Raw genomic sequence first — 13,329 nt, forward strand, 5'->3', positions numbered from 1 at the left:
CTGCTCCGCTCCCACTGTTTCTTCCTCCCTTCCCCTTGTGACCTCCACTTGAAATCCAATGTCCACTGTCCTCAAAAGTTATCCCCTCCTTGCCCTTATCTTTCTCTCAAGCTATAGAATCCCAAAAATTGAATTTGGAGAAAAAAGAGGAGCACAGAAAGAGCTTAGTTTCACTTTTGCAAACCAAATAAGGTTTAAAATGGTAAGGCGTCATGAGAGAGTAACTCTTGAGCCTTGAGACAGATATGCAGGATGATTCCCTACGGCTGGCTCAGATCCACCATTAGTGACACTGACGGCTTTGACATGTTTTCCAGCGCCATGAAACAAAATGTGAAGATATATGAAGCTGCATTCAAATTTCTACCTCGTGCTACAAATGATTAAAACAAAATTTCCATATGGACCTGACACCAGCAACAAAAACCAGGGCAGCCATTGGTGTAATCAATGAGGACATGGCTTTTTCAAAAACCTGAATCACAAAAATGACTCATGATCAGCACTTTTCCAATAGCTACATGATCCCAGGGTGTCAGGGAGATGTGCTCAGTGCTGATGTTTAAGAAAATGCTTTGAAGGCACATGTATCATAGACTGCAGCTCTCAAACCAGAGCATTAGACTTGCTGATGGCTTGTCTAAGATGTGATGAGATATGTATGAGATGTGCTGTAACTCAAACAACTGTTTTTACACTTTGCACTGGCTTGTTAGTGTCACCAGTGGATTTCAGACTTAACTTCTTAGTTATCCTCACCAAACATAATGCGCGGGGGGAAAAAAATGTGTGCCCACAAGGTCATTAGTGCATATACATGATGTGTGTCCATCCAGGAGTCAATCATTCAAGAAAGGTGTGCCGCACCACTAAAAAGAATTTATTGAAAAAGGGGGAGACCAATAGCCAAGCCAGGGGCTGCTGAATATAAAGTCTGGGGCTTAAAGAGAAGTCAGGAGGGACAAAGATAAAAGAGTAAGACTCAACAGTTTTCTCTGTGAGAGTCCTGTTCATTGAGACAAAGCACAATTAATATGAGGTTCTTGATTACAGCAATAAGAAAATACTGATCAATTAATCAACAATAGCTGGTAATAAGTTTAATTGTAATTGACATTCCTTGCATAGCTAGTGACACTGCTGTCCCAGGTATCCTACGGCACATCAAATCTCCCTGAAGAATTGGTTTGATTCATTCACACAGAAAAGCTTTGGAGCAACTTTTAAATCGAATGTCTGCCTTCAGTGATGTCATCCACGATCAATTTGAGGGTCTAAAACTGGCCATTAGAAAGACGACAAGCATCCATCAACCAATAGGTTCTGTGGGGGTAGTGATTCACATGAAACACTGAAAGGCATTGTACATTTGACCCTGGGAGTCCATTTGACTGGATGGCTTTTTTTCTCCCTCCCGCTCCTTTGAGGCGTCGCCCCCTCATCGCAGACACGTGGCTGGCAGGCCAGCTCATGGCCATAGGGTCTGCTTCTTTGAATAACGGCAGGTTAATACATAATCATCCTCAGCGAGGAGAAGATTCACTTTGACCTCATCACCTCTCTCTCCTCATTCACAAACCCTGAGAGACATGAAGAGAGAGACAAAGACAAAGAGGGAGCGAAAGAAAGAGACTGAGAAGGGAAGACTGAGCAAATTACAGTGTGAACCCAGAGGCCAAAAAGAGACTGAGGGAGCGATTGAGGGTGAGGATAGTTAGTCCTTGCCTTTGATGCTTAACTCTTGTCGACAGTGCAAAGACTGAGAATCAGAGGGATGTGTAGCGAAAAAGCTCTCTGTGGGTTGCCACGCTACAACCCCAAGGCTGCACAATCATTCTCACATGTTAATAGGCTGCCATTTGGTTCCTAAATCAACTGAGGGTGAAAGACTGAAGTGAGCGAAGCAAAAGAAAAATATCCAATTCATTATAGGAAGCCAGTGGAGTTAAAGTATGACAAAATTAAAAAATGACATCCATAAAACTTTTCTGTAATAAACACAAATATCACAAAGCAAGATGGTTAATGCATCTATTCCAGCCACATGAACTGTAGTAGAGCATTCATAAAAAAATAATAATAATAATAATTTTTTTATAAAAAAAAAAACACACATACACTCATGTTCATGTGGCATAAAGGGGTGCACAGTAGGGAGTGCCACTGCAATTGATGAAGAAAATTCTTCTCATGTACCTCGTCCCAGTTTTAGACTTCAAATTCTCTCTCATGCCCTATCTCCTGTCTCATTCTTTCTCTTCCTCTCTGGTCCACTAACCCAGTTTAAACACAAGCAGCCAGACACCTCCTCCTACAGTTTGTCTGGGACCGTAGACAGCCCCTCGTAGGACTAGGCTTCTAATGAACACACTCTGGCTGTTTACATGTAAGTGCAAAACTCCTATGACAGCTCACAAATTGAGACCTCAGTTTTCATACACTTGTCTGTAAACACAGCTGTCTCTATATAACTGCTTCCATGTGAGATAATTGAAGCTTTTTTTGTAAAAATTTGTCATTACAACTCAATCAATTTGTGCTGACTGCTCTCTAGACTGGCTGTGGACTACTAAGTGCTGCTTAAAAAACCAAATGGGTTGGAAAGAGTTGTAAATGACGCCAACATAATTGTTTGACTTGCAAATCCTAAAGCGGCATTAGGATTCTCCTGGTCAAATGAGTTGAGCTGTTCAAAGCCTTTTCCATTTACAGAGAGTGGTAGATGCTTCACTCGTGAATATATACCAGCTAAGCAGCAGTTAGGACTCAACAGATTTGGTTTGGCATTTTGTGTTGCCATCCTAAAGCAAGTGCAGTCCAAAACAGTGAGGCCTTATGGTACGCAGTTACTGTAGGTAAATGCACGATGGCACTGTCACAGACATATGGAGTGATATACAACACAGTCACACACAAACACACACATGTGGTTAGCCACTGATGAGGGACAATTTTTAAGTTAATTGATTTTTATCCGCTTATTAATTTCCTCAGCTTTCCTTCTCACCCCCTCTCTCTGGCCTCATCAGCAGTCTGTCAATAGACTTTGAAGCTACGCTCAATCTTTTATCGCCTCAGGAATGCCTCAATCAAATCCCAATCAGTTACTCATGCTGTCCATCAACACCCAACTGTAGTAATGCCCACAAACACAAAGATACAGATGATGAATGAATCATGTAAATGCAAACCAGTTTTACTCTCACATACACCTGTGTTATTAGGTCCCTTTGGGTGATTAGTAAAAGTTGTGATCATATACTCATTAGTCTTAATTAATTCCATATTTGACCAAGAGGAGAAAGATGGTGGGACAAGTATCATAGCATTAGGTTCTGAAGCACACATCTAAATTTAAAAATATTCATCCCAAAAAAAAAAAAAAAAAGAAGCATGGAAAGAGTTTGCTTTGGATTGTTTCTTAATTTCATCAGATATTTCAGTGATGAATGTTTTCTGACTGTAAAACTGCACGGTGCAAGAAATTACATGGTAAACCTGAGACTGAATGGTTTTCTCCTGCACAAGTACTTAAGACAGCGTCAACTTTTTCTTCATGACATGATAAGGTATCATGATTTTCATCATCATCATCATGTTTTATTCAAATATTCTTTTTTAATCTTCCTCAGTGCAACAGAATCCATTTTGTATAATTTAAAAGGTCAATCAATACTTTTTTCCTCTCCGCACCGAGGGTTTAAAAAAATTTTGCACACAAAATGTGTTGATCTTTTCATGTCACGTCCTTTACATGCACTTCATCTTTAATATGTGCCAATCCCAACTACACCTAAAGAAAAAAAAACACTCCTGGATGAAACCATCACACACAGTCACAGTTCTGATCAACTTCTATCATGAATATTTTGTAAATTCAACATATTGCTGTATTCTCTCCTGCTTTACTATGTAAATACATCTTGCAGACATAAGGACATTCACCCCTCCCTCTCTTGTTCCCACCTTCCCTCCATCTATTCACCCCTCTTTCCCTCCCGCTCAACCCAGACAGAGTGCCTTCCCTAGTATGCAGCCCCACCCATGTCCAGCTCACAGTCCCTTCCAGCATCCACCAGTGCTGTTTTGTCATCATTAAACCTCCCCTGCTTGCCCTGCTTTCCTTAATATATGCCACCTGCATGGGGTTGCCACCGCCAGCAGTGGAAGGGTTAACTCCATTTTGTCCAGGACCTTATACCTGTGTGTGAATATGCGAGTGTGTGATGCACAAGTGTACCAGTCTTTTTTGTGTACATGTCCACATAGGCATGTGTTCCTGTCCATGTGTGCCTGTTTGTTCACTTGTGTATGTGTGTATGTCCACGCAGGACCGTGGTCTTCTCTCTGTGTGTGTGTATGTAAAGGAGAAATTTGCCTGTCCTTGCCTAAGTGAATGGCTAGGATTAAGCTGACAGCCCACCTTAGTGATGGCGAAATAATTGGTTGTTCAGCTCTGTCCTTGTCAGAGCGCTGACAGTTCTGCAGATGTCCTGTGCGGTTCTCCAAAGGTTAGGCTCAGCTGGGGCCGCCATTCATTAATCATTCCGCTCTGACAGTGCACCGAGCAGCCTGCAGCTGCCACCCCGTCCCCCTCAATTTCTGTCACCGCCTTGCACCACCACCACCAATACCCCCCCCCCCCCCCCCCCCCCACAATCCCCCTTCTAGGTCTCCCTCCACCCCCATGTGTGTGTTTGTGTTCTTCGTCATACACACAAATAAGTGCGCTTAAACATAAATTTGCATGAAAAGTCAAAGGATGTACACAAGCAACATCATGGCCTGTACATGAAAGGTTTGAACCGTGCAAGCTGTAAGGAAAGGATGTAAACTAAGTCCACAACATAAGAGGGAAACCTTTGAAGCTAATGATCGAACTTGCTCTTCTCCCAAATTTATTGCTCAACACTGCACCCAACACTGTTCTCTGTAAACCAAAGTTTTTCTTTACATCACTAAAACACAACTCAGAACTGAACTTCACTAACTTCTCGTGGGTGATAAATCTGGAGATTCATTAAATATAGTGCACAGATGTTCGAAAGGTAAGTTCGCTTTAAATTTTATACAGTTGTACTCCAGCATAAAAGGCCATGGAATATGAATAAGAGCCATATACTTTTTATTAACATGTAAACTTATCAAATTTCAAAAGGCTAAATTGAAAATTACAATGATGATTCATGTGATGTCATAAACCCTTTAGAATTACCTCTAATGCGCGCAAGGGTTCTGACTCGTTTCCCGTGCTCACTATCTTACGGCCCACTCAACCTATTGTATCCCTCGTCCAACTATTCTCCTCCACTTCAACAACTCTCTTAGGAGTGGTTTTTCCATCACAGCCTTTGGTACGTGGGGATCCGAGTGGAAAGGGGGAGGTAAGATAATATAATGTAAGATGGTAAAGAGAGGAGGGTGAGTGGAGGTGTTCTCTGGGAACTAAGTGTGCCGAAAAGCTGAGGTAAATCCTCGGTTATGGTCTACCTGCTCCTCAGCATTGATTAACAGCAGTCTACAGACACGTGGCTGGCTGCCATGAGGCAAAACTCTCCGTGGTCTCTGGCAAACATTGCAAAAAAAAAAACGAGTGACATAGTGCAACAGCAGGGTGAGTGAATAGCATTTCAAAAGTTAGTCAGTAAAGATACATACAAATGTGGTGGGTAAGTTTTTATTTAATCTGATAAGTGTTATTGAAAATAGGCTTTGACTATTTCTTAAATTTTGACAAATTCTTTTTTATACCATTTCCAGAGGCTTTAGATAATGCAGTATATTGGAAACAGCCATGCACATTAAATGTGTGAAAAATGCAGAGGTATTTTCAGAAACTGGGCAGCAGAAGGTCAAATCAATAAAAGAAAAAATAGGTGTTTGCAGAATATGCTATTGCAGTCTCTCCTTTTCTAATGCCTACTTAAGTGTTAAAGCAACACTATAAATGCCTTAAGAATAGTGTACCTTTAGACTGCGCTATGGTATTCAATTAAATACAGGTGTAGGTCCTTAGATTTTAACCTAGAGATAGATGAGTTCATCATTTTTATGGGCCACTTATGTACCTCTGAATGTACAATACATTATTTCTGTTGCTTCTTAAATTTCTGATAAACTGAAAGCTTGTAAGATTCAAAGATTAAGGCTGTGACCTCATAAACCCCTGACCTGGGAAGTGCAACTCTGTTTCCTTAAGAGAAAACAGTTGCCTTTACGTAGTGTAGCCAAATTAGTGAAGCAATTGTTGAATATGGAGTTGTCCGTGGTTACCACAGAGCCTTACACAAAACTTTTTAGTGCCATAAAGTATTCAATCATTTCTTCTTAAAACTAACATGATCCTTTGAGAAACCCATATTAACTCTCCACCTTCACATTTGTCTAGGCTTTGAATGGCAGTTCTGGCCCTTAAATCATGATGATCTTTAGCAACTATTTGCAGAGAAAGAGTGAGAGGGCTGCTTGTTGGATGAGGTACTCTGCTTGGGTACCCTGTTGCGCAACTCTGAGGAAGTTCCCTCTCCTCCTCCTTCAAAACAGTATTTCTACCTGGAATCAAAGGCAACTACTGCACTTATACTGTAGATGCACAACAAAACAGATGTGGATACAAAGGGTGTCACTTAAAAGGAAGAGAAAACAAGTGACAGTAGAAGCCAACATTTTTTCTGCTCCTCCTTAAAAATGTGAATTTTTTCATTATAATGCGGTGTTGTTGATTATAGTATTGGCCTGCTGAATGGAAGATGAATGGAGATTTATGGCATTAATATTCTATACATTATGACAATGCCAATGGGTAATATTCTGGCAATTACACTAATGAACTCTCAGCACACGGTGCCCCATGTTAACATCACAGCTTGAGGGTGGATATTCTTTTAAGCTCTAATCTACCCCACTCTGAAAAACCCCACATGCATTCATATCAGTCATTGCTTAGCAATATATAGTAAAAAAAAAACTGCTACCCAGGTGCAAGGACATAAAACTGGAAGACATATCACCTCTACCAATAATGGGCATGCAAAAAAAGACGGATTCTTCCTCAATTCAATGGAAAACATAGCAACGAATATCACTGATTTGCCCCTCAGAGGTTAGCTATGTATCATTACTGTATGTAGATCATCCGTACTACCCCACCTTCTCCCCTCAGTCACTATAGTATTAGAATAGGAGCACAAAGGGGAGGCACATACAGTAGATGAGGATCTCCAGTCACATGGTAAAGCCCACGGAGGATCTCATCAGCCTCTATGTAGATGGGTATGCTGAGTGAGTGATTGCCCATGGCTGGAAATTGGTGTAGAGGGTTTCACGAGGGAATTGGTGGGACAGGTTTTCTCTCCCAGTCTCTCAGCCCCCCCCCCCCCCTTCTTGTTATACACACATAGGCACAGAGCAAGAAGAACACTTCCACAGAAAAACCATATACACACTTATTGGAAAGCATCCACCGGACGACGCACATGCACACACACCCGGCACAAGCAGAAATCTCCCTATATGCACATGCAGAGTAAGTCTGAATGATTAAGGTCCGATGCAGAAGAGACTGGTTGGTACTGTACCATGGCTGCTCGTTTTCCCTGCTGAATACAAGCCACTAGCTCAGTATTCTCCAATGGGAAGGAAAGCAGTCATCACAAATGCAAGATCGGGGGTAATTATGTTCTAATATGCCACATGAAATATATATTTGTAGTACAAATGGTATTCCCTTTAACTCAAATTTAGAAAAGATATACTGCTTGACTGCCATCTTTGCACCAATGCATTTTGAATTTCCTGCTTGTATCTTTAGTGCAAGGGATATAAAAGTCTTTCCTGCCAATATGCAAATGTTTTACATCTCTGCCACATTCCTGTCATCCAGTTCAGCTGGCATGGGAGATCAATCCTACTTCATTATTGATCAATGATTCTGATCAGGTAAGATTACACGTATTGCAGAGATATCAATGCAATGATGGATGATTGATAATGCAACCACAGCAATCGATCAGTGGGATATTGCTGATAAGATGCTTGCTGCACAGCAATTTGCATTTACTGCACAGTCTGCAAGTCTACCTTCTGATCATATCTTCTTCATACTGCAAAACAAAGACACATCTACTTGTCTATCTACTTCCATAGTGTATATTCCACTTTACAGTGCCACAGTTTTGTGAATTGCATTTGAAAGTATTACCAGACAATTTCCAGTTGTAATTATTTATGTAATTTCTTAATTCCACATGAGCCCACATATTTGTAGATTCGCTAATACATATTGTGACCACTGGTCCATCACGTCGCCCCATGGCAGACTAGGGCATGGCAGGTGATTTGTTACCCTTTTGGGTATCTGTCTTGGACGCTCATTTCCCCCTGCTGCATATTCTGCCCCTCTACCGCCATGCCCCACATCACGACACCCCACCACTCCATTTTGATGAATAGCCAGCCACATGCAGGCGAGCTGCCGGTCTCACCACCAAGGTTACCGTAACCTGGGCCCCACATCTGGGGGCTACCTGCCTCCAATTAGCAGTGCAGAGAGAGGCAGTGAGGGAAGCAGGAGGGGAGTGGAAGCTATCCTGTGCTGTGCTGCAGTAACAGTCGAGAGAGGGAGCAGTCCAAGGATGCTCCTTTATAGGCTTTAAATCTGCATGGCAATTTCTGGAGACTCAGGCTGGATGGGATTCTTGATTACTCCTCCGCCATTGCCACAGAGCTCATCCTGCCAGGCCCCCTCTCCTCCTGCAGGTTGATGTCGCCCTGCCTTGCTTTTGTCACTGATCACCCAGTCCCTATATGCCTTGATTACTAGCTGAGCAGCAATATGGATTGCTTTGAAGGACAGGGGGGACTCATCCCAGTGAATCTTTCTCCTATTTTAGACCACGCAGTGGGCTGGGTTTCAGAAGTGAGAATATGAATGGATTTATTTGTTTGTTGATTGGATGGATAGGAGATTGGTTTATCAGCACACTTGAGCAATATCTACAGTATTTGCACACATATCTGAGAGAGGGAATTGGGCAATTACTGTAAATGAGCTGCGTAAATGCATGGAGACAGCATTCATAATATATCTTCTCTGATCCATAATACATGGTGAAAAGTTAGAGTACCTACTCAGAATCATTTTATAAGAATATACAGGGCATGTACTGTACAGAAGTAGAAGCCTGAGAGAACATCTAGACACACATTAACCAATTATAAAGTACAATTCGAACATTTCTCATGCCCTCTTGCTACTGTCCTCAACTGCCAATGAACCCTCTTACCTTTCCACAACACCCCAAACTACTTTTTTCTCCTTCCAGGCTTCACATTCTCATAGCCATCATGCCCCCTTTCCCACAAGTGGCCAACAAACAACCCCATATTAAAAAAATATAATCCATATCTCAGACTGGAGAGTGAAAACAGTGTATGACACTATCTCAGGCTCCCGCTTTTGTGTGCTTTCATATCCACACACAAAGCCTGAACACAGCAGTTTTCCTTCTCTTTGTGATGATGTGGGGTTTTCACAGCAGTCCAACACCACTAGAGAACACTGTCTCGGCCAACGATTAGAGCCCGAGGTACAAGAAGTCCACTTCACCTCTGAGATTAGAATGAAACAAAGACTGGGGTCTTCATATTGTGCCAAGAATGGAAACAGACAGGAGAGAACAAAGGTAGGAGCCAAAGACAGTCTCACTGAAGAGCTGACGAGAATGACTTGTACAGGGGGAAAAAAAGAAAAAAAATCATCCTTTTAAAGAGATAATTCGTTAAAAAGAGTAGTGAGTCATCAATCCAATTCAAAGGTAGAGTCACGTTGCAAAAAGAAAGCCTACTTTTTTGTTTTTTAATTGAGGAGCTGTGATTCACACTTCATAAACTTTAATCTATTATCTGTGCAACTTGTGAATATAGATCAAATCGCTGCACCTGTAGCTTTTGTTTTCTTCTGTCATTATTGTAGTTTAAAAAAACTCAGGGAGCAACATCAAGGCCTCGCTGTGTGGAGAGGTGACGGCAAACATGACCATTCTATAATCTATTCGACTGCCTCACACCCACCTCCCGTAGCCCAGCTCCATTCTACTTCTTCCTGGATATTTGAAAGTGTTTATGTGTGTCCATGTGTTCATGTTCCAATTTCCTTCTCACATCCTTTGCTTGCTCAGTTGACAGGCCCTCAGTTGCCCACCACTGGTTGCTAATTGCTGCTGACATTGTTTGGTCTCTCGCTGCTTAGTTTAGGACAAACCCCTCATTCATGTGCTGCGGACAGCTCGTTAGGGCTGACCCCCAACTCCATGTCTCCCTCTGTCTCTCTATCCCTCTCTCTCAAACTCTTTCACTGACCTCCTTAATTAACTGGTAAGGAGCTGCTGGGAAATTTGCACACAAAGGCCCGGTGTCTAGCCTGTTAGCCTCCCACTATCCAAACTCCCCGCCTTCACCTCCTCCTCATCGCCATCCTCAGCCTGCTACTTTCTTCATCCCTGCCCGAAACAGAAGTCATTGTACAGTTGCAGAAAACAAAGATAAAATGATTCAGTACACAAACTGCACTTACACACATTCATTCATTTGTTCAGTCTATTCCTTGTTTGCTCACAGCCCCTCCTGCTTTTTTTCTTCCCCTCTGCTGCTTTTCTCTCCATTCATGTTCTCTAGTAATAGCCAACCTCATTAGAAAAGCTTGTGTGGAAGTGGTTCACGAGTAATACTCTCTTTTAAGTTGCCTCTTCCTGTTTGTTTGCTTTCTCTATTTAGTTTTATTGCTATTATTCTTACTCTATCTTGCCTATTCGTCGTGTCCTCTCCTCCCCACACTCCCCACTTTCAGGAAGCCCTTCGAGGCCTCAGCTGTTTTTGTGGTCCCTGTGGAGGACTCCCAAAGAGCAGTTAGCTGCCTGTCGGCAATGAGGCCCTCTAAAGGGGCCCGCTGAAGAATGCTGGGGGCAAAGAAGTGTAAACAGGTGGAGTCTCTCCATTATATGGGACCCCCTCTACACTCACACACTCCACCGTCAACTGTCTTTATCTATGTTGTTGTCTCTCATGCACTTACTGTACACACAAACACACACTCATCTGCGTTCCACCATCCACAACAGCTTTTTTTTCCCCCTTTTTCCTTTTTTTGTCAAAATGTGTTCTCCAAAGCTGCTTTTCCCAACCCAAATCTCCCAACTGTAAATTTTCTTAGCATAATATTTTGCTACATTTTCTGTCCACGGGCTCAGTGTGTATTACAAAGACTGCACACATGAATGTGAATGCCGAGGCATTTTTAGGATCATCAAAAGGATCTACATCATTGCTATGTAATACTCACTCTTCATTGTCCCATTGTTGCTTTTCTAAACAATTTTGCCCTTCAATCTTTTTTTCTTTATCTTTCATGTTCTATTTTTACTTTAACTAAACACTGGTATTTATTAGATATGTTCTAGCTCATGTCATGTTTATAGAATATACTTATATTTCTGTCTTTTTTTACTTAACATGAAGCAGGTGAAGTGGAAATTCAAAAGCAGAAGCAAGAAAGAGAAAAACTAACTTCTGTTCGCCTGGGGAGTACTCTACAGCCCATCTGTTGAAATTGCTCCACATATTGTGACCTAGATAAAGAAAAAACTTCACTCATATAGGTAGCGTTACTTAATCTGTGTTTGACACTTGTCCATTCATTTTATTGGTCTAGTTGCCTCAAAATAGAAGACTTTTGCATAATTTTCACCTTTACATACAATTTTAGTACATTGGTAATAGAAGAATGGTCTGTTGTACAACTAAATCAAATTAAAAAATAAGCTTTTTTCCCCCAATTCAGGGTTGCTGTTTTATGCGTCTGAAATTTAAATTGTGTTTTAACAATGACAAAGGACCAACAGGGCCAAAAAGTTAACGATATTTAACGGTGATGAATATTAGTGGCATTGCTGTCTCCATTCATTCAAAAGCTGGTTGTTATCCCTTTTTTCCCTGCCTTTTCCTCTCTTTCCAAGGACCCCTGTCATTGTCAAAAGAAGATACCCAGGGTTTCTGTAATTGACGTGAGGATGGAGAAGCAGGTGAAAGGTTAAAAGAGATATCCTTTTGCTTGAATAAGGAGGTAAAATTGACTGGGAGAGTGTCTTTCAGAAACTCCACTCTGACCTTGAAGAAGAACCAGAAGAAGGTTCCCCCTCTCTTATGGACTGAGAATGGTAGGTTAAGTGGGGCTCTCATGGCCACGCATTTCCCAACACGTACACCCACACACACATGCTGTAAGTGTGCACAAACACTTAGAAACACTGGTGAGAGGGTCCTATTGCGCAACTCTTTGACAATATTATGTTTAGGCAAGAAGAACGTTAATTTGCCTTTTTTAAAAGAAAGTGCACTTCTCAACCATCTTCAGCCCACTTGAGCTAGAATTAGAGTGGAGTCCCACCCTCCCCTCAGTCCTTCCCGCCACCACCAAACCACTCATTGTCTTTTCTGCCTCTCCAAATGAGGTCCCCCATGGCCCCAGCATACTCAACAGGGGGGGGGGGGGGACTTTGTGCTACTTGCAAGCTTTTGGGTCGCTTAGTGGGTGATGGACTAATAGAGCTGTTCCATTTTCCACTGTCCTTTACTTACAGTGTCACTAGTGGGAAAACTTAACTTGATGAGAAATTAATTCACAGTGAACAGTGAGGAGCAAGAATACAAGGCCTACATCTAGGATCTAGTGATTGAATAGCGATCAAAGAGTACTGTCAATCAAAAGTATTACGTTTAATATTTAATTTGTATTAAAAAAAAACAACAGAAATGTTGGACATGACACATGCTTAGATGTTAGATGCGTGTGAGTAACTTAAACAGCTTGAAATCACAGTCTAAAAGCATTATAATTTGTAAAGTATTGCATGACACGTAATAAATTCAGGTATTAAAAAAAACTCCTAAAAGAAATTTCAAGGGGGAAATAAACCTGAAGACAGGCAGACACATGCAACAAAAAATGAGCAATGTTTATGTTTTCTTTCAGTATAAACTATGTGGTCCTTTAAAATAGTTATTACCACAATTAGACTACAACACCAGGCCACGGCCTCCCTTGAATTGATGCGTTTCCTTGGGCCACGTAAAGGTGCCCCCCCCCCCAAAGTGGGAAGTACAGGAGACATGGTCATAATCACATCGCCCTTTGCCGCCTTCTCTTTGTCAGTTGCCATGTACCAACATTAAATTTTAAGTGTGAATGTGATTATAGCGTTGCATTCATTTTTAATGAGCTTTGCCTCTATGTGTTTTAGCATGCAGCAAGGCCCAGCAAAGGGCTGACTCAGA

The sequence above is a fragment of the Odontesthes bonariensis genome, chromosome 5 (assembly GCF_027942865.1).
Source record: "Odontesthes bonariensis isolate fOdoBon6 chromosome 5, fOdoBon6.hap1, whole genome shotgun sequence".
Taxonomy (NCBI): Eukaryota; Metazoa; Chordata; class Actinopteri; order Atheriniformes; family Atherinopsidae; genus Odontesthes; species Odontesthes bonariensis.